The sequence below is a fragment of the Danio rerio genome, chromosome 7, assembly GCF_049306965.1.
Source record: "Danio rerio strain Tuebingen ecotype United States chromosome 7, GRCz12tu, whole genome shotgun sequence".
NCBI classification, from domain to species: Eukaryota; Metazoa; Chordata; class Actinopteri; order Cypriniformes; family Danionidae; genus Danio; species Danio rerio.
Window position 1 is genome coordinate 74,037,501 of NC_133182.1, and position 25,337 is coordinate 74,062,837.

Below are 25,337 nucleotides of genomic sequence, written 5' to 3' on the forward strand. Positions count from 1 at the left end.
CCTTAAAACAAATAATAATATTATTAATAAATATAAACATTGTCATTCGTCTTCTTCTTCTTCTTCTTCTTCTTAATATTATTATTATACAATAAGTACAAAGTGTATACAAGACAGTTAATAATAAAAAAATTGCATATACATAACTTAATTATCTCAAATATACTCAAATATACTGTGTTTATATGACTTAATTCAAGTTAGGTACTGTCAAAATAGCCTTTAGTTTTGAATATAATATGATTTATCAAAACGATCAATTTGGAAAATAAGGATCTATCAATTTGTCATAGGTCACATTCAACAATATTCAATGCCAATAAAAGACACTTCATAATTTCAATCTTCCCTGACAAATGAAGAGCAAAAATTGACTCAGAAACAAGCCTTTCCCTCAAAGCAACAGAACTGAGTGTTTGCCTTGTGCGCTATAATGACCATTCCTCTATGTCTCCTCACGTGTGTGTGTATGTGTGTGTGTGCATTCAGCAGACCAAAAGGGGACGTAGAAGGCCATATTTGCCTTTGTGCAGCGGCCGGTGGTGTGTGTACACTGCGGTGTGTGACGTTAGTTCAGCATGTGTAAGCTATGATGTGTCTGCGCCCCTGATGAACTGAAGTGCACACGTCCCGACAGCGTGTCCATGTGGCAGCCATCTTGTATCCATCTTGTTTCCTTTCTGATACAGAAGATCAAGTAAGTGTGAGCGATCAAACGCTTACATGTGCATGCTAAATGTGTGTATGTGTGCGCTGACCCGCTGTGCTCATTAGTATTCTAGGCAGGTGCCGCTGCCACTGACTCTCTGCTCAACCAATAATAATGGCCTGATGGGAGTCTGATGGCCACAAGGCTTTCTCATGTACACACACACACACACACACACACACACGGGCATCTAAACTACATTTCACAAATCAGTCCACATTTGATTTACACACTCTAAATGCAGACAGATAATGGTGTATACAGTTAAAGTCAAAATTATTAGCCCTCCTTTCTTTTTCAAATATAACCCAAATGATGTTGAACAGAGGAATTTTTCACAGTATTTCCTATAATATTTTTGATTCTGAAGAAATTCTTATTCGTTTTATTTTGGCTTAGTTTTTAATAAAAAAAATAAAAATAAATTGAGTTCAATATTATTAGCCCCTTTAAGCAATATATTGTTTGACAATTTTGTTTCAACAACAATATTAATAAAATCGCTTGAAAACAATTTCGGTGTTAGGATTGTCATGATATTGGAATTAAAAAAGTTTAAAACCGTCCATTTCCCGCTAACATTTGAGCGATTTTGAGCACATTATTAAACAGCGCTGATTTGCCATTGTGTTCATGTGCTCAACAGAAATGACTGTGATTGGCTGTGAAGATCATCAGTTTACCAAACTCACCGATGTTTACTGAGTGTAACCACAGATACAGGGACACTGGAGAGTTTCAAAGTCACCTAGATCAGCTGGTTTGTCTACAACAAGGGTTATACTTGTAGTTTCGCTCAGTGTGCGAGAGTAACGCACATGCAGATTATTTCTGGGGCTGATTTAAACATTAATATATATGTCAGTAAGTGCTCTATTTTTACTGAAGTTCTATTCAAATAAGGACTGAAAACACATCTGTTTAGCTGTGCCTTTACTGAATGAGCACTGTGCTGCGTCCGACAGATTGCACTATTATGTTTTTCTCTTCTTCTTCATTCTTTTATATCACATTTTACCTGTTTTTATGTTTTCTTTTACTCATTTTTATTATTTGTTTTTATTTTTATTTTGCTTGTTTCGTTTATTCTTGTTTATGTAAAGCACTTTGAATTACCACTTTGTATGAAATGTGCTATATAAATAAACTTGCCTTGCCTTTTTTTGTAAATATTCAAGGGTCATTTGATTATAATCAGTTTTATATTGCTTGCCTAAATAATGTGCATTAGTAAAATTTTACTGCTGGCTGAAGTAAATGTAGATATATAAGAATTTTCAACTGATTTCTAAACATGATAGTTTGTTCTGTAGACTATCAAAATAAATATAGCTTAAAAAGGCTAATAATTTTGTCCTTAAAATGGTGTTTAAAAAAATTAAAAACTGCTTTTATTCTAGCCAAAATAAAACAAATAAGACTTTCTCCAGAAGAAAAAAATATCATCAGACATACTTTGAAAATGTCCTTGCTCTGTTAAACACCATTTGGGATATATTTAAAAAGAAGAAAAAATTTCTAATGGGGGCTAATAATTCTGACTTCAACTGTATACATATATTTATCTTACAAAAATAAAAAAAATAAAAATAAAAAAAGATATAGAGGAGATAAATTGCAAGTAAAGTCAACAAAGTTACCCAAACTCTGCTGTCTTATTTGGTAAACGTTTTGTTAAGCAACAATTGATTGAGAATTCCTTGTGCTTGCATGCTAAAACCGTCTTCCTATAAATTTGTCAGTCACTGAAATTTTTGGTTTTATTTAAGTTACGAACATCATAATTCCTTGTTGCCACACTCCATTGAAATGCTCACAGTCACACATCTTAAAGGGATAGTTCACCCTGAAAATAAAGATTCCCACACTATTTATTATCCCTCAAGTGGTTTTAAACTTTTGTGTTTTTTTGTTTGTTTTCTTTTTTTTTTAATACAAAAGAAGACATTTTGAAGAAAGCTGAAAACCTGTAACTATTGACATCCATATAGGGAAAAAATAGTTTCCAGCTTTTCTCAAAATATCTTTTTTATCTGTTCATTCATTCCTTCATTTATTTTCCTTTGCTTGATCCTTATATTAATCAGGAGTCGCCACAGTGGAATGAACTGCCAACTTATCCATGCCATTTCTGTGTGGAGTTTGCATGTTCTTCCCGTGTTTTGGCTTGGGTTTCCTCCAGATGCTTTGGTTTCCCCCACAGTCCAAAGACATGCACTATGGATAAATTGAATAAACTAAATTGGTCGTAGTGTACAGAATGAGTGTGTGTGTGTGTGTGTGTGTGTGTGTGTGTGTGTGTGTGTGTGTGTGTGTGTGTGTGTGTGTATGGGTGTTTAAAATTGTAAAACGTGTAAAAATATGCTGGATTAGTTGGCGGTTCATTCCATTGTGTCAACCCCTGATAAATAAGGGACTAAGCAGAAGGAGGAATAATCCCAACTAAAAATTGCAGATCCTGTGATGTGACCATTGCAGATGTCCACATTACGATGTCGATGTCGATGTCGAAGCGATATATTGTGCAGCCCAATTCTGAAGCTGGTTTTAGAAAGAAATACTTCAGAGTTTTAATAACACACTCACTTAGTACAACACCACCACACACTAATAAGGTTTTTTGCGGTGGGCAGGGACTCTAAATGAGTAGTAATACTCTAGACACCGGCCAATCTTCTCCTCGGTTAAGTTAGAGCCTGTTGTCGGCCTTGTTTTAATTTACAAGCTGTGTAGTGACATTCATTTTCTCCTCTCTTCACTTCCTGCCCATCAGCTAAGAGGGCCAGCGGTTCACTAGCGTCGTTTGTGGAAAAGGCAATTAAACAGTCCGAATAACTGCGGCAACTTGGGCGGAGAGCGAATAGGAGCCAAACCTTCCCGTTTAATTGCTTACTCAATAACTCTGTAGGATGAATAAATTGATCAAATTGTGTCCCAAGAGGTGTTGAGGGGAAGAAGAAGAAAAGAAACACCTTCCCAAAAAAAGCTTAAAACATATTATTGCAGTCCATTGTTTGTTTAGGGTTTTATTTTAGTGCTAAAAAAAGCGAATTTAGATTTAATTTTCAATTGAAGGGGTGACAGTGGCACAGTGGTTAGCACTGTTGCCTTAAAGCAAGAAGGTTGCTGGTTCGAGTCTTGGCTGGGTCAGTTGACATTTCAATGGGGAATTTGCATGTTGTCACTATGACCAGCGATCTAATCTTTACAGATAACTGGTAAACACACAGCATTACACAGAACTACAAATCCACCATTAAATGGACTACAAGATCCAGTCATGCACCACTCACACACCTGGCCTAGATCCCTATGATTGCAGACAGACACAGCTACTCATAAACTGATTATTAGGATTATTTATACTGCACAAACGTACCCACACACAGACTTCAGTGCTGATTCTTGTTAAACTGTATAGTGAACATTCCAACGTATTTTTCCTTGCCTTGTATTGCCGTGTTTTTGACACTCTCCTTGTTTTGTTTGTTTAAATTTTGTCCCAAGAGGTGTTGAGGAAAAGAAGAAAAGAAACACCTCCCAAAAAATCTTACAACAAATTATTGCAGTCCATTGTTTGTATGTAGCGGTTTTATTTTAGTGGTAACAAACAATTTAGATTTTCATTTTGAAATTATAATCTGTATAATTGAAGGGATGATACAGTCGCATAGTGGTTAGCACCGTTGCCTCACAGCAAGAAGGTCGATGGTTCGAGTCCCGATTGGGTCAGTTGACATTTCTTTGTGGAATTTGCATGTTGTCACAATCACCAGCGATCTAATCCTTACAGATCGCTGGTAAACACACAGCATTACATAGAACTACTACAATCCACCTTTAAATGGACTACAAGATCCAGTCATGCACCACTTACACACCTGGCCAAGATCCCTATGATTGCAGACAGACACAGCTGAAGCTACTCATGAACTGATTACTAGGACTATTTATACAGCATACACACACTTCAGTGCTGAGTCTTGTTAAAGTGAACATTCCAACGTATTTTTCCTTGCCTTGTATTGCCATGTTTTTGACACTCTCCTTGTTTTGTTTGTTTAAGTTGTGTCCCAGGAAGTGTTGAGGGAAAGAAGCTTACCTCCCAAAAAAGCTTACAATGAATTATTGCAGTCCATTGTTTGTATGTAGGGGTTTTATTTAAGTGGTAACAAACAATTTAGATTTTCATTTTCAAGTTATAAGCGGTATAATTGAAGAGACGACAGCGGCGCAGTGGCTTAGCATTGTTGCCTCAAAGCAAGAAGGTCGCTGGTTCTAGTCTCGGCTGGGTGAGTTGACATTTCTTTGTGGAATTTGCATGTTCTCTCCATGTTGGTGTGGGTTTCCTTGACGATAACCGTTTTCAAGGTGTACCACGGCTTGGAAAAAGTCAAGGTTTAAAACCACCAACATTTTATGCTATATCGTTCCTATGGTATGTGTACGATTTTTTAGTTTTGGAAATGAATGCCCCACTATATGGGGCATAAGAATTGGACGTGTGTTTGGATATAACTCAATTTTTTTACCACAGTTTGTTATAATGTTAAAGTTTATTTATTTGTTTGCTGGAAATTAGAACTGAATTTAGAAATAGTTTTTGAGTAAATCTTTGCACCTAACAAGTGAATTTAAATATGTAAGCTAATTGATGTCTTCAGTGCAGTGAGTACAACACTGTTTCCTTGTGCACGAAGTAAAGGAGTAAAGTGAAGAGTAAAGTAAAGAGAAAGTAAAGAGGCAGAATGGAGGAGGCTTGTTCTTTATCCTCGCACTGCAGATGATCTGTTTAACTGTTTTCTCGCTAGTGAAGTGTTCAGTTTTTCCTCTTACAAAGTTTGCCATGTAAAATAAACCCATAACTCATTATGAGAATAAGCACAACCCTGTTAGACCATGCAATAGGGCGCAGACTGTATTTTTCCATCCTTAAAATAGCAAAATTGGATTCGGACATGCCCTTAATGCTTTTGAACAAAACACTTTAGACTTTGCGCCTAGATCGTTAAAATAGAGCCCATAATTTGAACCAAAGTTAAATTATATGTTGAGAAAAAAAAAATAGCTGTAACAAATTACAGTACTTTTTTAAAGTTGGTTCAAAGTCGAATGTTTTTGTGTATTAATTTCTGGACAGTGATCTTGCGTTGTTTTTGTTAGGTTAGTTCCAGTTTTGGCTTTGGTACTGACTAATTATATGCATAACTACAGTGTATTATTACACAGAATCCTATATTACACAGCATACGATGACTTGCCGAATTACCCTAACTTGTCTATTTAACTTTGTTAAGTTTTTAAATGTCACTTTACGCTGTATAGAAGTGTCTTGAAAAATATCTAGTCAAATATTATTTACTGTGATCATGACAAAGATAAAAGAAATCAGTTATCAGAGATGAGTTATCAAACTATTGTGTTTATAAATGTGTTGAAAAAAATCTTCTTTCCGTTAAACTGAAATTGGGGGAAAAATATACAGCGGGGCTAATAATTCAACTGGATATGGCAGAAAAACTAAATCTAGCAATATCAATTTTTTTCCAATATCATGCAGCCAGATACTGGAAGAAGCGCCAAGCACAACAAAAACTTTTCACAGAATATCTGTAGCTTTATCTCGGTGCGCTCAGTCTTTGTCTTTCTCTTTCTGACCGCAGGCTAAGTGAGTGCCGGGCCGAGCCGGGCTCCCTCAGTGGCGGCTAATGTTCCTGACCCAGCACTCCCCGGGCCACCTCCAGCCCCGCAGGCCTTTGAAGGGCCGGCCCGCTCCAAGGTCTCCTGACGGCTGCTGAGGAAATTTGCAGGAACAACTGGAAGAGGCCTGTGTTTATTCAGCTCCCTTTAATGAGGAGAGAGAGGGATTATCACTGGCCTGGATCTCCCCTGGAACGAGAAGGAGGGAAAAAACAAAACAAGAAAAAAAAAAGGGAAACGGCCGCTCCACATGTTGTTCTATACCTCAGACCACTCCAGCAGATTTTTAACACAAGGAGTGAGGAAGAAGGAGAACAGAAAAAGAGAGAGCGAAAGGCCTGCTGTGCCGGTGTATTTCACATCCAGATGTTTCTATTGCACTCAAAAAAGTATATATGTTTGCTGTTCGTTCAAAGTACGTATTTAAAATGAGCTGAAACAACAGAATCCTTGAGCTTTTTGAGGACAACTTAATTGATTTATGTTCAACCCACTTAAATATTTAAAAATGGGTTAATTTCTTAAAGTTGTGAGCACAAACTGATTATGCATCTAGGCTCATTCTGATTACGTACCGCTGTATACATTTCTGGAGAGCAGCGAATACATCCCAGGATCTAGGTTTTTTTGCAGTTTTTGTTTTTGCGAATCTACCAAAGGCCACTGTGTACGCTTTTTAAGATCTCAAATCCCACCCTCCAGTCAAAGCAGGGTAAATCTGCCTTTAGCTATACTGCGCCCAAATGATCAGATGTGCTCCAACATTAGACACGTTCAATTCAAGGCTTCAAACGCTTTTTAGGTGTACCTTTACTGAATGAGCACTGTGCTACATCCGACAGCTCACACTTTTGCGTCTTTCTTTTCTTTTTTATTATTTTAAAACCTGTCTTAACACATTTTAATCTGTTTTTAATCAGTTTTAATATTTTTTTATTCGTTGTTGTTTTTATTTTCTTATACTTGTCTCTTTAATTTGAATTACCATTGTGTATGAAATGTACTATATAAATAAATTTACCTTGCCTCTTACATTGTTTTAGATTTATTTTATAATCATTCGACAAGTTATATTTTTTGAAAATAAAACAATTAAGTTGGTCCCCTCAAAAAAAAAAAAAAAAAAAAATTTAAATAAGTAGTTTGAACAAGCAGTAAAAGTAATTTCTTGAGAGTAGGTAGAACGAAGTTTGGCTGGTTTTTGGGTTGAGGAAGGCGGTGGTCTCACACCTGGATCAGCCACAGGCATGAGTGGTCCTTACATTTCAACTCCTTGTGGTGCCGTTTATCCCACGGTGCTATCTTAAGGGGAACGGAGGCTTCCTGAGTCTGTTATACAAGCTATAATGTTTTATTATTGCAGTGTTTTACACATAGTTTTATAGTAATTGTAACTGAAGCGAAGAATGGTGTAAGCTGGTGTAAAGATTCCTCAAGTGTAGCGCTGCTCTCTTAGATGCTGAGGGGGGAAGAAAATCAATGTAATTTCTTCATGTTTGAGGATGGGTAAAGATTTGAAGCATTTCTTGTCAGTGCTTAATGTTTTTGTAGAAACCATGACACTTTTTCTTCAAAAATATTCAGTACACTTTAATGAAATGTTGTTTTTGATTGTTTGTGCATAGTATGTGTGCGTGAGTCTGTATGTTTTAAATGGTAATATGTAATATTTTTTTCTTTCTTTTGCATTTATTTAAGAGTGTTTTAAAATTTACCTGTCCAGGGAATGCAGGTAGAAAATAGCAATTTTTCTAAAGCCTGGCACAAAACATATTTATTTACTCTTTTTAGTTCAATGTGTTGTCGTGCATGTTCCTGTCAAAAAAATTTATCAATTCAAAAATATTTAAATAATAACGTTTACATTTAATCCTTATTTGACAATAAATGCAACAAAAAAAATTATAATAAATAAATAAATAATCTGACAATTCCAAGTTAATCAAATGCAGGGCATAAATTAAAAATTATACAATATATAAAATAGATAGTGTTATTGTTAGAAGGTGAGATGATTTATTTAAATAGAATTGAAAATAAAAAAACTGATTTGCTAGAGTTAGATTCGATATATTTTATACAAGCATACGCAAACAAACAAACAAACAAACAAACAAGAAAACAATCAAACGAATAAATAAATAAATAAATAAATAAATAAATAAAATGAGCTTAAAAACACTAAGCTAATCCAAAATGACATTTTTTTTTTGTAATTTTAATTTAGTTTTTGTCTGAATATATCAAATTCTAAATCAAACAATACATTTGTAAACCAATGCTGTTTGTCTGAGTATATAACATATAGAATAGATAGTATTTTTGTTAGAAGGCCAGATGATTTACTTATTTATTTAAATAAAATTGAAAATACAGACTCAGATTTGCTAGTGTTAGAAGATCAAATTTATTTTATAAAAGCATAATAAATAAATAAATAAATAAATAAATAAATGAGAGGTTAAAAACATTAAACTGATCAAAAATGACAACAACTTGTATGTTGTAGTTCAATGATGTTGGTCTAAATATATAAATTTGTAAATGAATGTTGTTTGTCTATAAAACATAGAATAAAACATAAAATAGATAGTAATATTGTTAGAAGGGCAGATGATTTATTTAAATAAAAAAACATTATTAATTAAAATAATTAAATAAAATAAAATTGATTAAAATAAAAAAATAATTTAAATGAAATAATTTAAAATAAAAAACACAGATTTACTAGTGTTTGAAGATCAAATTAATTCTGTTTATAAACATATGCAAACAAATAAATAAATAAACAATTAAATAAACAAGCAAACAAAATGAAATGAAATGAAGTTAAATAGATGTATTCAACTGATCCAAATTGAATGCAAATTTTATTTGTAAACCATCTGAATTTTCTATTGATCAAAGAATCCAAGAAAAGTAAAATGGTTTCCACAAAACCAAAAAAGTAGTTTTTTTTAGGTTAAAAGTAAAAATAACCATTATTAAAACATAAGCTTTATTAATAACTGTTAGCAATTATACACAAAATACACTCTTTTTTATTTTTTAAAACTGTTAAACAAGCTCCAACTGTAGTCAAATTAGCTTTTTTGAAATAACTATTTTAGGGGTTTATTTTGAACATTTATTTCATAGTACAGTATAGTGGAAACAGAAAAGCTGTGAGAGCCTGGGGAAGGATCGGCAAAGGACCTTGAGCTGGGACTGTAACTCGGGTCACAGTGAGTATCTCAGTGCTATATGTTGATGCTTCAACCAATAGGATATTGGCGAAGACTAACTATTATCTTTCCGCAATCTGTTTTATACTTCAGTTTGGCATTCGTTTTACTATTATTCTGATGGTGAAGGGAAAAAATGACCAAAGAACACAGCACTGCTGAATATTGCTCCATTACCAACTAATACTAATTATCTTGAATATTGAATCTCTGGTAGCTGCTGACAGCAAGCTGACCAGCTTCTCTTAACCAGTGAGACAGTGGATCAATAGCAGTGTCTATTGTCCACTCATTGAGGAGAGTATTAGGACTGCTCATGCTGTATCATGCGTCCTTCACTGATGCAGGTCAAAAGGTCAGGAACTCTAACCCAGCAACACACGGCTTACACACAAGCCAAACTCCATCACCAGAGGCTCTAGCAGTGCTTCCTCCACTCCAGCGCAAACAACCCAGCGCACCATAATCCAGACGACAAGATCAACCTCAGACACAGGCACCATGACCTTTGACCTTTTGACCTCCATCCAGTGTCTCCAAGTTCAAGGCTAGGCTGCATGGGTGAGATACAGATGGACTTGAAGAGCAGCCATACAGTTTATTAGCCCTCCTGTGATTTTTCTTTTTCAAATAATTCCCAAATGATGTTTAACAGTGCAAGGAGATTTTCACAGTATTTGCTATAATATATTTCTCCTGAAGAAAGTCTTATTTGTTTTATTTTGTCTAGCATAAAAGCAGTTTTTAATTTTTTAAGCCATTTTAAGGTCAGTATTATTAGCTCCCTAATATTTTTGACTGTCTAGTGAACAAACTATTGTTATATATTGATTTGACTGATTATCCTAACCTGCCTAATTAACCTACACTGAAAAAAAACCCAGCTGCCGGTAAAAAACTATTTTACCGGCAGCTGGGGTAAAAAAAAAAAACTTAAAATTATGGTACAGAAATTTACCGTAAAATAAAGGACATTAAAATACAGAAATTTACTGTAAAATAGCGGACATTAAATTATAGAGATTTACTGTAAAAAACGGACATTAAAATACAGAAATTTACTGTAAAATAACGGACATTAAATTATAGAAATTTACTGTAAAATAACGGACATTAAATTATAGAAATTTACTGTAAAACAACGGACATTAAAATACAGAAATTTACTGTAAAGTTACGGACATTAAATGATAGAAATTTACTTAAAATAACGGACATTAAATTACAGAAATTTACTGTAAAATAATGTGCATTAAAATACAAAAATTTACATTAAAATAACTGACATTAAATTACAAAAATGTACCATAAAAATAACGGATAATAAATTATAGAAATTTACAGTAAAATAACGGACATTAAATTACAAAAATTACCATAAAATAATGGACATTAAATTCCAAAAAGTTACCATAAAATAACAGCCATTAAATTACAAAAAATTACCATAAAATAACAGACATTAAATTACAAAAAAATTACGGTAAAATAACGGACATTAAATTACAAAAATTTGCCGTAAAATAACGGACATTAAATTACAAAAAATTAAGTAAAATAACGGACATTAAATTACAAAAAATTACCGTAAAATAACAGACATTAAATTACAAAAAATTACGGTAAAATAACGAACATTAAATTACAAATATTTGACATAAAATTACGGACATTAAATTACAAATAATTTAAGTAAAATAACGGACATTAAATTTAAAAAATTTTACGTAAAATTACAGACATTAAATTACAAAAATTTACAGTAAAATAATAGACAATAAATTACAAAATTACCATAGAATAATGGACATTAAATTACAAAAATTTGCCGTAAAATAGCGAACATCAAATTACAAAAAGTTACTGTAATATAACAGACATTAAATTACAAAAAGTTACTGTAAAATAACGGACATTAAGGTACAGAAATGTACTATAAAATAACGGACATTAAATTACAAAAATCTACCATAAAATAACGGACATGAAATTACAAAAATTTATCGTAAAATAATAGACGTTAAATTATAAAAATTTTGCGTAAAAAATGGACAATAAATTACAAAAAATTACCGTTAAATATTGGACATTAAATTACAAAATACTACCATAAAATAACGAACATTAAATTACAAAACTTTCTTTACATTTAAATTTAATTACGGAAAATTTCTGTTTTTACCTCAATGTCTTGAGGTAGTTCATACAGAACAGATTTTTCTAATTCCCATAGGCAAGAAAAAATAAAGTAGTGAATGCAGGTTAAAGGAAAGTAGTGAAGTAAAAGTGTTCTCAAATGTACTCAAGTGAAAGTAAAAGTAGACATTTATAAAACTACTTAGTTAATTACAATTCTTGAGAAAAACTACTCGATTACAATAATTTGAGTATTTGTAATTAGTAACTTTACACCACTGCTAATTACTAATTAGAAAAATCTGTCCGTTAAACAGAAATGTACAGGGGGGCTAATAATTCAGGATGGCTAATAATTCTGACTTTAACTGTATGTCTAGCTAAGACCCACGGACCAAACGTCGGCTTGCAAAAAATGAAGAGAGTATTAGTTTGTGTGTGTGTGTGTGTGGTTTTTTGCTGGAAAACATGTTGCCAAAACACTTTCGCTCTCCATCTGGCTCCCCTTTGAGAGCGCGGGCCTGTTGGTTTACAAGTCTACCACTTCACAGCCATAAAACTGCACTTGAGTGGATTAATAAATTACAAAAAAAAATAAATAAATAATAATAAGAGAATGCCACTTCATTGGTGTTGATTAGCAAAACCGCATAATGTCGATATCCAATTATGCGAGATTGCCTCAACATCTGTTTTTTTTACACCGAAAGTGTCTTTAAATTCCTCGTAAAAGAGAGGCTGATATTTATATGGTAATTACTCGCTTGCGTTTAAAACAGTGGGACTTCAATATAAAGTATTAAAAAGCAGCACTCCTTTTAGTATCACATGTCTTTAAGGCGAGTATGAAAGCAGAGAGAAGTTTTTTTGTTGGTTTTTGAGCATCATTAAAACAGCGGAGAGCGTTTTCAATTTCTCACCTTGATGGAAACAAGATAAATACGTTCTAAAATAGTGATGCCACAAAAAAAAAAGCTGGCAGTTAAGTTCACATGCTCATTATTCATTATAAAATTGAACTTGAATATTAATGACATTCCTTTGGTCAAATATTTGGCATTTTAGACAAACACTGCTGCAAAAAGGCCATGGTGCTCCACCGGAAAAAAGGTGGTTTGCCATCTCCAGGTTGGAGGAAAGTCCTTACCCCAGGTGGAGGAGTTGAAGTATTTTGGGGTTTTGTTCACGAGTGAGGGAAGGATGGTGTGTGAGATTGACAGGCGGATAGGTGCAGCAGCAGCAGTAATGCCGTCGATGTACCGGTCCGTTGTGGTAAAGAAGGAGCTGAGCCAAAAAGCAAAGCTCTCGATTTACTGGTCAATCTATGTTCCTACTCTCACGAGCTTTGGGTCATGACAGAATGACCAAGATCTCAGATACAAGCGGCCAAAATGAATTTCCTTTGCAGGGTGACAGGGCGCACCCTTATAGACAGGGTGAGGAGCTCTGTCACCTGGGAGGAGCTCGTAGAGCCACTGATCCTACACATCAGCTGAGGTGGCTCGGATGCCTCCAGGATGCCTAGTGAATGCGAGTATATGGATGTTTCTTCAAGAGTTCACACTTAGCTGACGATTGATAATAAAGCTAGTTTGGCATTCTGTCCCGGGAGAGAGCCCTGAGCTTATAAGATCCTCGAGCCCTGGGCTCCCTCCTGTTGCAAGGCGAGAGGGGAGTTTGAGCTCAGGTAGATCTCGATGACTCCTCCTCTTGCTTGTTGTAGCTAAGTGTCAGATATGGATGCTGAAAGGTGTACTCAGAGTTTAGCTAAAGTATTTGGATTGTTTAGAGTGCTTGTTTTCGAACTGTGGGAGGAAACCGGAGGACAACCCACGCGACCACGGGGAGAACGAGCAAACTCCGCACAGAAATGCCGTCTGGTTTGGAAAGGAATTAAACCAGGGGCATTCTTGCTGTGAGGCAACAGCGCTAATCGCTGGCCACCGTGACGCCCGTTTGAAAGGAGGGAAAGTAGGGTTGGGTGGGGGGTTTCTTCAAGACGAAGATATTGAGATGAGAAAAGTCTGGTTATTTATAGTGAGTTAAGGATCGTCTGATTGGATAATCAGTCATTAGCTAAAGTTGGAACAGCTGTGAACAATCATAAGCACGTGATCCTCTCGAAATTTGTTTATAAATAAACTTCACTTATTACTGGGTTGTGGCTGGAAGGGCATCCACTGCATAAAACACACCGGAATAGTTGGCGGTTCAATCTGTTGTAGCAACCCCTGATAAATAAGACTGAGCAGTAGGAAAATGAATGAATCTCTGTAAAATGGGAAATGTATTAGTAATTTTCTGCTAGCACATTATCTGTTTTTCTCTCAGTGGAGTGCTGTAGTTTATCAGTGCATAAATGCACTATTTTCTGTACTTGCTTGCAACAAAGTGACATTTTGTCATTTAGTGGCGTCCCGTTTTTTTTTTTTTACCCATAATTCTCAGTGAGTGACAGAGGCCAGGAATAGCACACAGCAAACAACTCTAGTGTGAGAGATCAATATTGTAGTGAGCTCCTTTAGATATACTGTCACATCTAACGTCTCTACAGTAGCAGTGATGTTTCCCCTCTCCTAGCTAAATGCACAACAGACGCTCTGGAAAATTTGCCCACGAGGTAGGTTACAGATGCCATACTCGCAAATTACACACGACAAACTTATTTTAATGATTTTGTGCACTCACCGACAGTCGACGAAGAGCAGCTGCGAAAATCCCTTTCCTCGTTTCCTCGCGGACCTAAAAAGGACACACAAAGAAATAATCATAATCAAACAGCCTTCAATCAAATCTGAAATTCAATTTTCCTCATCCACTTCAATCAGCCGTCTCAAAGAAAACACCAAGGTCTCTAATCTCCAGGCTGACTGATCAACATTCTTACTCGAATACTTTCTGACTGGTCCCAATCATTTCTGGCCCCAAGGCCATACTTAACACTATATAAAATCAGCTTGTGAATAAAACCTTGTAATGGACAAGCCGGCGAAAGAACAAACCTACATCCGTAACAATAGGAGGCATATTGTACCATGGAACAAAGGTATACATATGACGACAATAGCATGAGGCCCAAATGCGCACGTTGACATAGAAAAACACAGAGGGTATGAGCGTTCATCTCCTAAATCAGCCTTTATATTGAAACAATGATTACATGAGCTCTGAAAAAATTAAACAGTAAAAAGACATTGATGGCAAGTTAAGTAGCTTCTCATTTTCTACCTGGATACTAGGATAAATTAATTAAAGGCCATGGCTTTTTTGTGTGTGTGTGTGTGTGTGTGTGTGTGTGTGTGTGTGTGTATTGTTGCGCTTCTTATAGTTCTAATCCATACTGACCTAGAAAATAGCAACTTTTAATTTTCTGTTGACCTAAGTACAAGATGAAACTCCAGAAGAGTGAATCGTTAAATAGAAAAATTATCAAAACTAGTTTCTAAATGTTTTGAGCAAGATGCTAATGGTCTAATCTGATTCAATGATTTATGCTAAGCTAAGCTAAAAGTGGTCCCAACAGACCCAGAGATCGGTTGAAGGGTTTAAAAATGGTAAAACTCAACTCTTGGTCAACCTTAGTCAGAATGATTTAGCTACTAAGTTTACAGTAACATCGCTACAATATTATGGACTGAAAATCCTCCACTTCCACACAGCTCTCAGATCCACTGTAAGTTTGTGTTGCCGGTGTAAAATCAAATGTAGTGCACATAATGAAACTCCCCTTTTAATGCAAACCCTTCCATCTTTTACCACTCGACACTCCCACCTAAACAAAGCTGGACTCACCCACTTCACCCCCCCCCCCCCCCCCAATTCTAGTTCCTAACCTATATAATTGCCCATTGTTATTGTCAAACTTGAAATTCCTAATATAGTTTCATACTAGGAAATCTTCTTTTTTATTACTATTATTTTATTATTTGTGCCCCTAACCTATATGATTGTCAAACTTAAATGTCATGGTATTGTTTCTTACTATATATGAGATGTTAAACCAAGGTCGTGACTCTCTGTGGTCATTAAAAATCCAATGGCACTTCTCGTGGCACCACCCTGGTGTCCTAGCCAAATCCTTCAATCAGCCCTTACAACCATGGCCTCCCAATCATCCCTATCCACTAATTCGCAGCGCACTGGCGCTGTTGTGCTGTGGCTGCCGTCGCATCATTCAAGTGGATGCTGCACACAGATGGTGGTGTGGAGAGACCCCCCCCCCCCCCCCCACACACACACACACACACACACATTCTTATCCCTATCCTGTATGCTTGTTAAACTTAAATGTCATAGAGTTGTTTCCAACTATGGATGTCTACTTCTATGTAAGTATACTTGAACCTAACCTATATGATTGTCAAACTTAAATATCATATTGTTTCCTATAATGGAAGTCTAGTTTTTAGTTATTCTTCTTCTTCCTTACCTATATGATTGTCAAACTTAAATGTCATAACATTGTTTCCTACTATGGAAGTCTTCTTCTATGTTAGTATACTTGTCCCTAACCTATATGATTGTCAAACTTAGGCCCAATCCCAATTCTATTTTTGCACCCCTACCCTTTCCAATTCCTCTTCCCCTTGGCCCTTATAAGCAATGGTTGAGGGGAAGGGCTTCAAAATGTATCCCTATGAATTGGGACAGCATTACAGTACCTGCACACGTCATTATATGTCCTTGCGATTTCTTGCTTCATATGACATCAGACGATCGCGACTGCTGGAGTGATTCCAGTTGTATTATTTTTTGGTATTTATCTTCAGGAAATCACTGAAGGCATTTATTATGTTATCATAATGATCTAATGTGGCGATAAGATCGTAACTGTACTGTGCATTTACACAGGGGCCATACTCATCAATGTAAACACTCAAAAACAGCATTAACATTATAGCAGACACTGTAAAAAGCTCATTGACAGCCACTAGACTTTTCTGACATGCTATTCCAGTGTCATCGACTGTCAGAAAGTTGTGGGACAGCTGTACAGGAGTTATGACTAGGGATTATCCGCTTGTTAAGTGTGATGTCACGCGGAGCGGCTTCCGGGTCCAAGCGCTCTATTCAACTGAATGGGGAGATTCATAAAATGTTAATAATAAACATTTACAAAGCGATTTAATAGTTTCGAAAGTCACGATCGCAATATATATGTCCATGCCTAATATCCGATGGCCAGAAAGTGATTCATTGTTTTATAAATTGTAAAAATTTTGGAGAGATTGTTGTGTACACTATGACTTTATGTAAAGTTAACTTTAATGTGTGATAGGAATAAAACGTGAACATAAACGAATGATTTCTCCACTCAAGTGAAAGGCGGCTTGGCCCCGAAAACAATATTACATACGTCACAAACACGTCATCACTTAACAAGCGGATAGATCGCAAATAGATTGCCAAATTTAGCAGTTTTTATTTTAGCTTTTTTTTTTTAAACGCATGATAGGTAAAACATGAACACGGTTTTGAATATATTAAAACGTGTTTGTTTGTGGTAAAAATTCGTAATAATGACGAAAAAAATACTAATTTGTGGATCTCCTTACTTCCGGGTGCAGCTGTTGCTGGGGTTTTCTGGGAATTTTTCATACCCCTTGGTTTCAAGTGTGGTCCTGAAAAGTTTTCGTTTGAAGGGGTGTATACCCCTTGCCCTTAGCCCTACACCTTCAAGCTAAAGAGAATTGGGACACCACTATCCCTTCATGGGTACGTGCAAAACAAGGGGTAGGGGTAAGGGGAAGGGCTAAGGGGTAGAATTGGGATTAGCCCTTAAATGTCATAGTATTATTTCCTATTCTGAATGTCTACTTCTATGTTATTATTCCTATCCCTTACCTATAAGCTTGTCAAACTTGAATATCATAGTATTATTTCCTACTATGGAAGTCTAATTCTGTTATCATTCTTATCTTTAGCCTATATGAATGTTGTAAAAACTTGAGGGTGACTCAATTTTCATTTTTGGGTAAACTTTTTCTTTAAGAGCTTCAAGAACGCATTGACTGGGTTGGTATCCTTCCTACACAAAGAACAACACAGAAACAACTTCGGTTTCAGAGTGGAAATGTTGAATACTTTAAGACTATAATGTCACATTATCCTTGTATGAAAAAACAATCACGATATGAAACATATTTCAGCACAACGCCGCCATATTATATATATATTTTTCAGCTACGAAGGCCAATGTGCTAATTACTTGTGCTTTTTTAATAAGAGGGCACAGGCTCATATACACATCCAGACACAGCGACAGATTTATGGTGCCCCGTGGAGGCAGCAGAGAGGACCCCTGCCTCCAATGGCCCACCACAGCCGAGAGAGATATAGTGAGGTATTGATCCCAATGCCACTTCATTTCGCAATAACTATTACACAATATTCGCTTGCCCGCTCCTGGCCACTGATTTATACTGCCCTGTTATTTGCATTAGCATTAAGTGTTTTTCTATACCGCAGCTAAGGAAGGTCTTCTCAACAGATGAAGTAACACATCTGCATTTCATCGATGCAGATTGTGCACACGTTTTATTCCATCTTTATGCACCCCTCCTGTTCAGCACTGGAGCACATGGATTTTTTTTACACAATATAGTTAACTAAACTTAAAATAAAACACCAAAAACAATAAATAAATAAATGAATGCATAGAATATAGGGCTGGGCGATGAAATCATTATTGATTTGTTGACCAAAAAACATTGCCAATGACGATAAAAAAAAGATTGGGTATGTAGTTTCGGTATAAAGCGCTATAGTTTTATTAAAATGCGGCTGCTGAGAGCGACTTGGAAGCAATGCCAGTAAGCTTAGGTTGTAAGTTTGTCATTTCCAATGTAGGCGACCGATTTGCACGACTCGTGTATGGGAGCGACTTGCTTATGTTTTGCAATAGGCGCACACGTGACTTGCGTGCATTTTCCAGGTACACCTAGCTGAAAACATCTCAACTTTTTTGAATGCAGCGAGTGCCCCGCGATTCATGCAAGTAGAACTAACCAACCTGCTTCACACTTGGTATGGAATATACACATGTCAGTAATAATGGTAGACTAATTGCCTCGGACAAACACGCATCCAAACAGTGCAGTGCTTTTTACTTTCCTCCATAAACTTGTCATCCTCTAAGAAAACGCTTGATGGTTGCTTACAAGACACGCCAGGGGAGAGTGAGCGCAAAGCCCATTGTAATGGTCAAGAAAACCATGTGCTCGCACTTGCCACTTCAGGTCAGAATAACAAAACGTGAAAATGAGTGCGGTGGCTAGCAGCAGTGAAGAGATAGTTAATAAAAAAGGATGTCGCCAGAGTGGCTTTTTGGTTTCTTTTCTTGTGCATCCCAGCCACTAGCTCCCCATCTTTAAGAGTTTTTAGCATAGGAGGTAATCCAACTTCACACTTTTTAATGTTCAGTCTGTATTTGTGTAATGATGGCTGGTTCCTTTATCTGAAAGCTCAGATTTGATTATCATAATTTAAGAGTTTGAGGTTTAAAATTATTATTATTCACACCTTACAAATGTTGATCTACCTTAGTTGCACATAAGCTGAGATTCTGACAGTATGATAACCTTAGATAAAAATATCACGGTTTTACGGTATCACAGTATTGTGCTCACTGCTCTAAAATATATCCTTTTTAATTGTTAGGGGTAAAAAAACAAAAACTTTTTTCCACTTTTAAAACAATATATTTTATTTTTTTTAAAGATTTATACAGTTAACACACAGTTAACATGTCAGGCTGAATAATAAAACCAGTCATTGACTTCTGCTGTCTTCATTTGTTTCAAAAACACAGATTTTTTTTACATTTTAAAAGACATCCTTGGATATTTTTAAGATACTGTTGTCCTTAAAAAAAATGTAAAAAAAAATAAATAAATAAAAAAAAATCTTACACATACCTTAGGAATTAAAAAAAAATTGGTGGTTTTAAAACCTGGACTTTCTAAACCGTTGTATACCTTGAAAACGATTATCGTCCCATGCCTAGTTGCACACAGTTTGCAACATTTTATTTATCAAGTTTAAGAGTCTCTTTAACACTTCTGTTTATTTTATTTTAAAGAGATCAAATATTTTGTTTTTGACTAATAAAACTATTCGCCTTAGTAATGTTGGTAAATTAAAATAAAGCGGTTAAAAAAAATCCTAATATTCCTAAATTTATTGGTACAGAATATTTAATATATTCAATATCGAATGATATGATTCGATACCATGATTTTTTTTCTTTTTTGCAATATCGCCCAGCCCCAAAATAATATGTTTGAAACAAAAAATTTCTTTGATCTACTTTGCAAGGAAACATTCAGAATTTTCATTTACTTCAACTTATAAAATAACAACATAATAATAGTATTAACCCTATAGAGCAGCACACATCATATTTGATACACAAGTTTCTAAGACCTATACACTATAGAAAATGATGTCTGCAAAATTGTTGAAAAACAATTTATATGTGTTGAATTTAAACTAACAAATTAAATTTAGTAATTTTCAACTTAATTTGTTTATTTAAATTCAGCCCAAATTAATTGTTTACAACCCCTTAACCATTTAAAAAATAGTAAATCCAAGGACTCATCTTTGAATCATTTTTTTTCAGTGTATATTACCCTGATCAATACTTTGTTTAAAAACCTGTTACATATGACTTAATACACAAAATGTATATCAGGTAACATTTAAAAACAAAGAGAAATGTTCATCATTAAAATTAACATCAAATGTGATACAAAATAAACATGAAAAAATGTATATGGAATTTGTTTTTGATTTTTCTGATTTTATGGATGGTTTAATAAACATCTCAGTTTCGGAAAATTAGAATTTTCTGCCAGTTTTTTTGATATCTCAGGTCTTACAGGGTTAAATATTAAATACATCTGTATAATAAATGAATAAATAAATGTGATTGCATAACGTCAACATTTTCACAAAATTTTCATTATTTTCAGATTCGTGTAGACACAGCTGTACTTTGAGATCAACGTTTACATTTATGCATTTGACAGAGGCAGTTTTTTTCAGGGTATATTTTTCATTTAGCATTTTTATAGTATAGTTTTTTCTTTATATTTTTCTCTGGGACCAATCTAGTGTTGTCATGATGCTGCAATTTTAAAACCGTCCATTTACCGCTAACATTTTTAAACAGCGCTGATTTGCCACTGCAGAGCTTTTTTAGCTGACTCAACATAAATCGAGTCAAGTGCAGTACTTTGGTTCAAAATTGAGTCAACTTAAAAAAGCTCTGCAGCAAGTTGCTTTACAAGTTTTAGTCGGGTCCATTTGTAGCTTGAAGAGTATGTTGGAGTTGGAGAGAGTCAAGCTTGGGCCATATATACTTGCAACATAAAGTAACAATTTGTAAACAAAAAATGAAGATTTGTAAAATAATGCAAATCTAAAAAAAAAAAAAAATCGCAAATGGAAAATTGAGTTTTGAGAAATAAAAATAAATTTTGCAAACAAAAATAAAGAACTGCAAATAAAAATCAAGTATTGCAAAAAAAAATTATAATAATATTTGCAATTTGTTAAAAATATTCTTATATTAGCTAATTATTTTTTTCTTTACAAAACCTCTCAAGTCAAATGCAACGCTCATTTTGATTTGCAAGTTTACTGTTTGACGATGTAAACAAGTGCCAGAGTGAGACTCCTTTTCAGCCCTGGAGTTTTAAGCCTTAGACCGGCCCACCTCAGTTCACGACTATTAAAATAACGTCATTTCCAATTCAGTTTCTAATGACACTATCAGGTCTTTTCAAAGAAACAGCTGTTTTTGAACTTTAAATGTTTTTCGTAAATATGAGAATATTAAAGGGTAGCTAAATCTCCAACACTAATCTTTAAAACATCACTATGGCCTTTCCTGCATATCGGAATATTTATTCTGTGCAACATTCTTCATATATACCCAGTCCTTTGTAATTATATTCAGTATTATATGTCTTAACACTAAAAATGAAAAAATAAGTAAACAAATTAGGTAAGATTCGAACTAGGGTCGGCGGTGTCATAACGTCATCGCAAACTGATTGTTGACTGAAAAGCAAATCAAAATGAGCATTGCAATTGACTTGAGAGGTTTTTGTAAAGGCAATACTGAAAAAAATATTTAGCAAATATATGTATATTTTTAATAATTTGCTAATATTATTATTATTTTTTTGCAGTTCTTTATTTTTGTTTGCAAAATTCCTTTTTATTTCTCAAAGCTAAATTTTTTGCTCAATACTTGTTTGCAAAACTTTCTTTTATGCTGCAAGTTTATATGGCCCTAGATTGACTCCATAGTAGGGCTTCTCAATATATTGTTTCAGCATTATTGCAATGTGCGCATCTGCAGCAGTCACATCTCGAGACATCTTTTTACAATGTAGGAATCAAACCAATGCGATGGCGGTGCAGTTGCACTGTTTGTACCACAGAAAGGCTGTTTGTTCTCCTCTCTGGTCAGCATCAGTTGTTGGTGATGCATGCAATCAGTGACTAGTTTCTGCCAGCAGCTCGTCATGCCAGGCCTAAATCAGCAGACCACCTAGCGACGGGGGTGCGCATGTTCAAGCCGAAAGCGTGCCGAAAAAGCGGGGGAGGGGAGTCAGGAGCCACGTGCCGAGCGGAAATTCTCATACACGTCCCCTCTGAGCTATGCCCGCCTGGCTTGCCCACTCCAGCTCGCTAAACAAAAGCACTAAGCAGCCTTAATTGCTACTTGGCTGTTTTGCATCTGGAGGGTGTCAACTTGGCGCTGATATGTAAATCAGCAGCCCCGCCTCCTGCTCCCCCACCCACTGCCAGGGCATAATAAGCTCTTTATCTGCATACGGGGGCGGGCAAATGGGCAGGCCGGCTGCCAAGTTTGCAGGGGCTGGTGAGTGTGGCAATGCGGAAACAGACACTTGTTGCCATAACGCCAGCCTGTTATGCCAAGCAGAGCGGCACGCGGGCAGATGGCCGGGCGAGCAGCTCTGCCACTTTAATACCAGCAGGAGAGAAAAGGCACGTGGCGCCCGGGTCTACAAATCACTTCATTCATGAATAGGGCCCATTCATATGCACGGCCTAGGCTAATTTTATGCTAATTTGCGCAAGGGGAGGAGGCAATGGAGTTAAGTGGGTGTTTGTGTGTATTGAGAGTGAGGCTGTTGGTGGGTAAAAGGTCTGAATTAGTCGACTAAAGAGATGCAGACTTAACCAGAGGTCACGGGAGAAAAGATTTGTGAGAACGAATGTAAGTTTTGCATACAGCAAAGCTCTCTTCATGGTGTTACACTGTAAAAAAATGTATTTGTGTTGGGACAACATGAAGGAATTAGGTTAACATATTAGCTTTTATAAATTTAAGTGGATTGAACGTAAAACTATTAAGTTGTCCTCCCAAAATTTTAAATAAGTAGTTTGAACAAGCACACTCAAAAAAAAAAAAAAATCACTGCTGCGTGTTCAAACTATCTGTTTAAACTAAGCTGAAACAACACAATTCTTGTCATTACTTTGGCCAATTGATTTGTTTTATGTTCACTTAAGATTGTAAACCATTAAGTTAACCCAAGCGTTTTGTGTTGGGACAACATAAAGGAATTGTGTTGGGCCAACTTCCTTGGGTAAATTTCCCAAAAAAACAATAGAACTCGCAGCTGAACTATTGTAGTACAATGCATCATTTGGGAAAAGATCAATGTAGTGACGAGGATTTTCCCTGGTTTCTCTGTCGCAGAATCTTCGATTGGACCACTTTAGTTAACCCGTAAATAAAAGTAAGACATTCATTATGACGGTTTAAATGGGGTGGAGTAACTACTAAAAATATTAGTTTTGATAGTTGATTTGAAAAACATGCAGTCGTTTTGTATATTAATTGAATATAGGATTAAAAACGGCACATATAGTTTACTTTACATCTATTATTGAGAATATTCCATATCCTTTTCTGAAATATAAAAACCCTTTAGCTGGCACTTATTCTAGTATCACATTTAAATCATATAAATAATAAACAGTTGTGATTTACAGTAGGCTATTTATTAGGAAAAGACAAAAAAATATTTATTATTATTATTATTATTATTATTATTATTATTATAGCGCTGCATGACTGTCAGCTGACGTGCTCCAAAGTGATAAATAGACTGTTTCCCAAAACGCATTCTGTACTCGTGATTTGAAGCGGAGCAAAAGTCTGGGTTTTGGGTGCGTGTTTTAACAGACATACACACATAATTAAAAATATAAATATCTAAAGATGTTGATCTTGGAGGTTTTTTTTTTTTTTTTTCAAACACAACTAATTTCGTCTTAAATGAGCATAGACAGTTAGGAAAGCAATCGAATGCTTTCATTTTAATATTAGATGTGTGCATTTTTAAAGTGACACCTCTGTTGTTTAATGTAATCAAACGAAAAAATCTAAATAAACAAATGAGAGAGTCATGTGTTGCTCTTTAATCAGATTGTGTCAGTTATACAGTGTAGAAACGGCTAATGAGATTTGAAAGCTTGATTCTATTTCATTATAACAGCTATTCATTTTAATAAACTGAACTGTTTGCTAATTTATATGCTGCTAATGTGTACTATTTATTTTTTATTTTGTGAATAATAATGATAAAACATATTACTGACCATTTAACTATTTATTTACAACAAAACAGCTCCAAATGAGCATATTTAATAATTTGGGGATTTTTTTTAAAAGGGGTCGGGGGAATCCCTTATTATGGTGGGCATATCCCTTATTTTCACATCCCAGTGTTGACAGGTATGCCATGGTCACCACCCATCTTGAAAAGTTTGCCATCTCACCAGTGGTGGAAAGAGTTCTGAAAAAACATACTCAAGTAAAAGTTACTTTCATTACTTGCCTAAAAATGTAGTGTAAGTACAGTAAAATTATCTGTTGTAAATATTACTCAAAGTATGAGTAAAAAGTAGCCCTTTCAAAAGTACTCATGAGTAGTGAGTAGTGAGTATTACGCTGTAAAAAGCTGATGCATTGACATGTCATTTGTGGATGTGTGTAAACGTAACATTCTGTAGTGCATGTAGTTATTGTCCAGCAGGCACACAACGTCATAAGACGTTAATATTAGGTTAGATTTAGGTTGTGATGTCAAGTGACCAAAATTCATTGTCTAGACAGCGTCTAAGGACAACGTTTTTTGATGTCTAATAACAACGTTAAATGACGTTGATATTTGGTCGATTTTAGGTTGTTAGAAAGTGACCAAAATCCAACGTCAAGCCAACATCTTAAACCAACGTCATATTGTCATCAAATACTGATAATTATTCATCTGGTATGGCAACCAAAATCCAACATCTGATAGACGTCATAGTGGTAACGTCCACACAACTTCAAGCTGTGACATCATTAGACGTTGATATTTGGTTGGTTTTCAGTTGGACATTAACGTTGGTCTGACATTAAGTTCTGACGTCAACCCAATTTTCATTTCAATTTAATTCACCTTTATTTGTAAAGCGCTTTTACAATGTGAATTGTGTCAAAGCAGCTTTACATAGAAGATTATAGTAAATACCAA

General features: G+C 35.2%; 1 protein-coding gene across 4 annotated transcripts in view; it reads right to left on the reverse strand.

Moving 5' to 3' along the window:
* zfhx3b (zinc finger homeobox 3b) overlaps positions 1–25,337 on the reverse strand; it is a 781,589-nt gene that overhangs the window by 376,764 nt on the left and 379,488 nt on the right. For all 4 annotated transcript variants that reach the window (XM_068222142.1, XM_021478047.2, XM_068222144.1 and 1 more), the window contains one exon: positions 14,458–14,511. The gene's annotated coding sequence lies outside the window, so the exon portion shown is untranslated. The remainder of the gene's footprint in view (positions 1–14,457; positions 14,512–25,337) is intronic.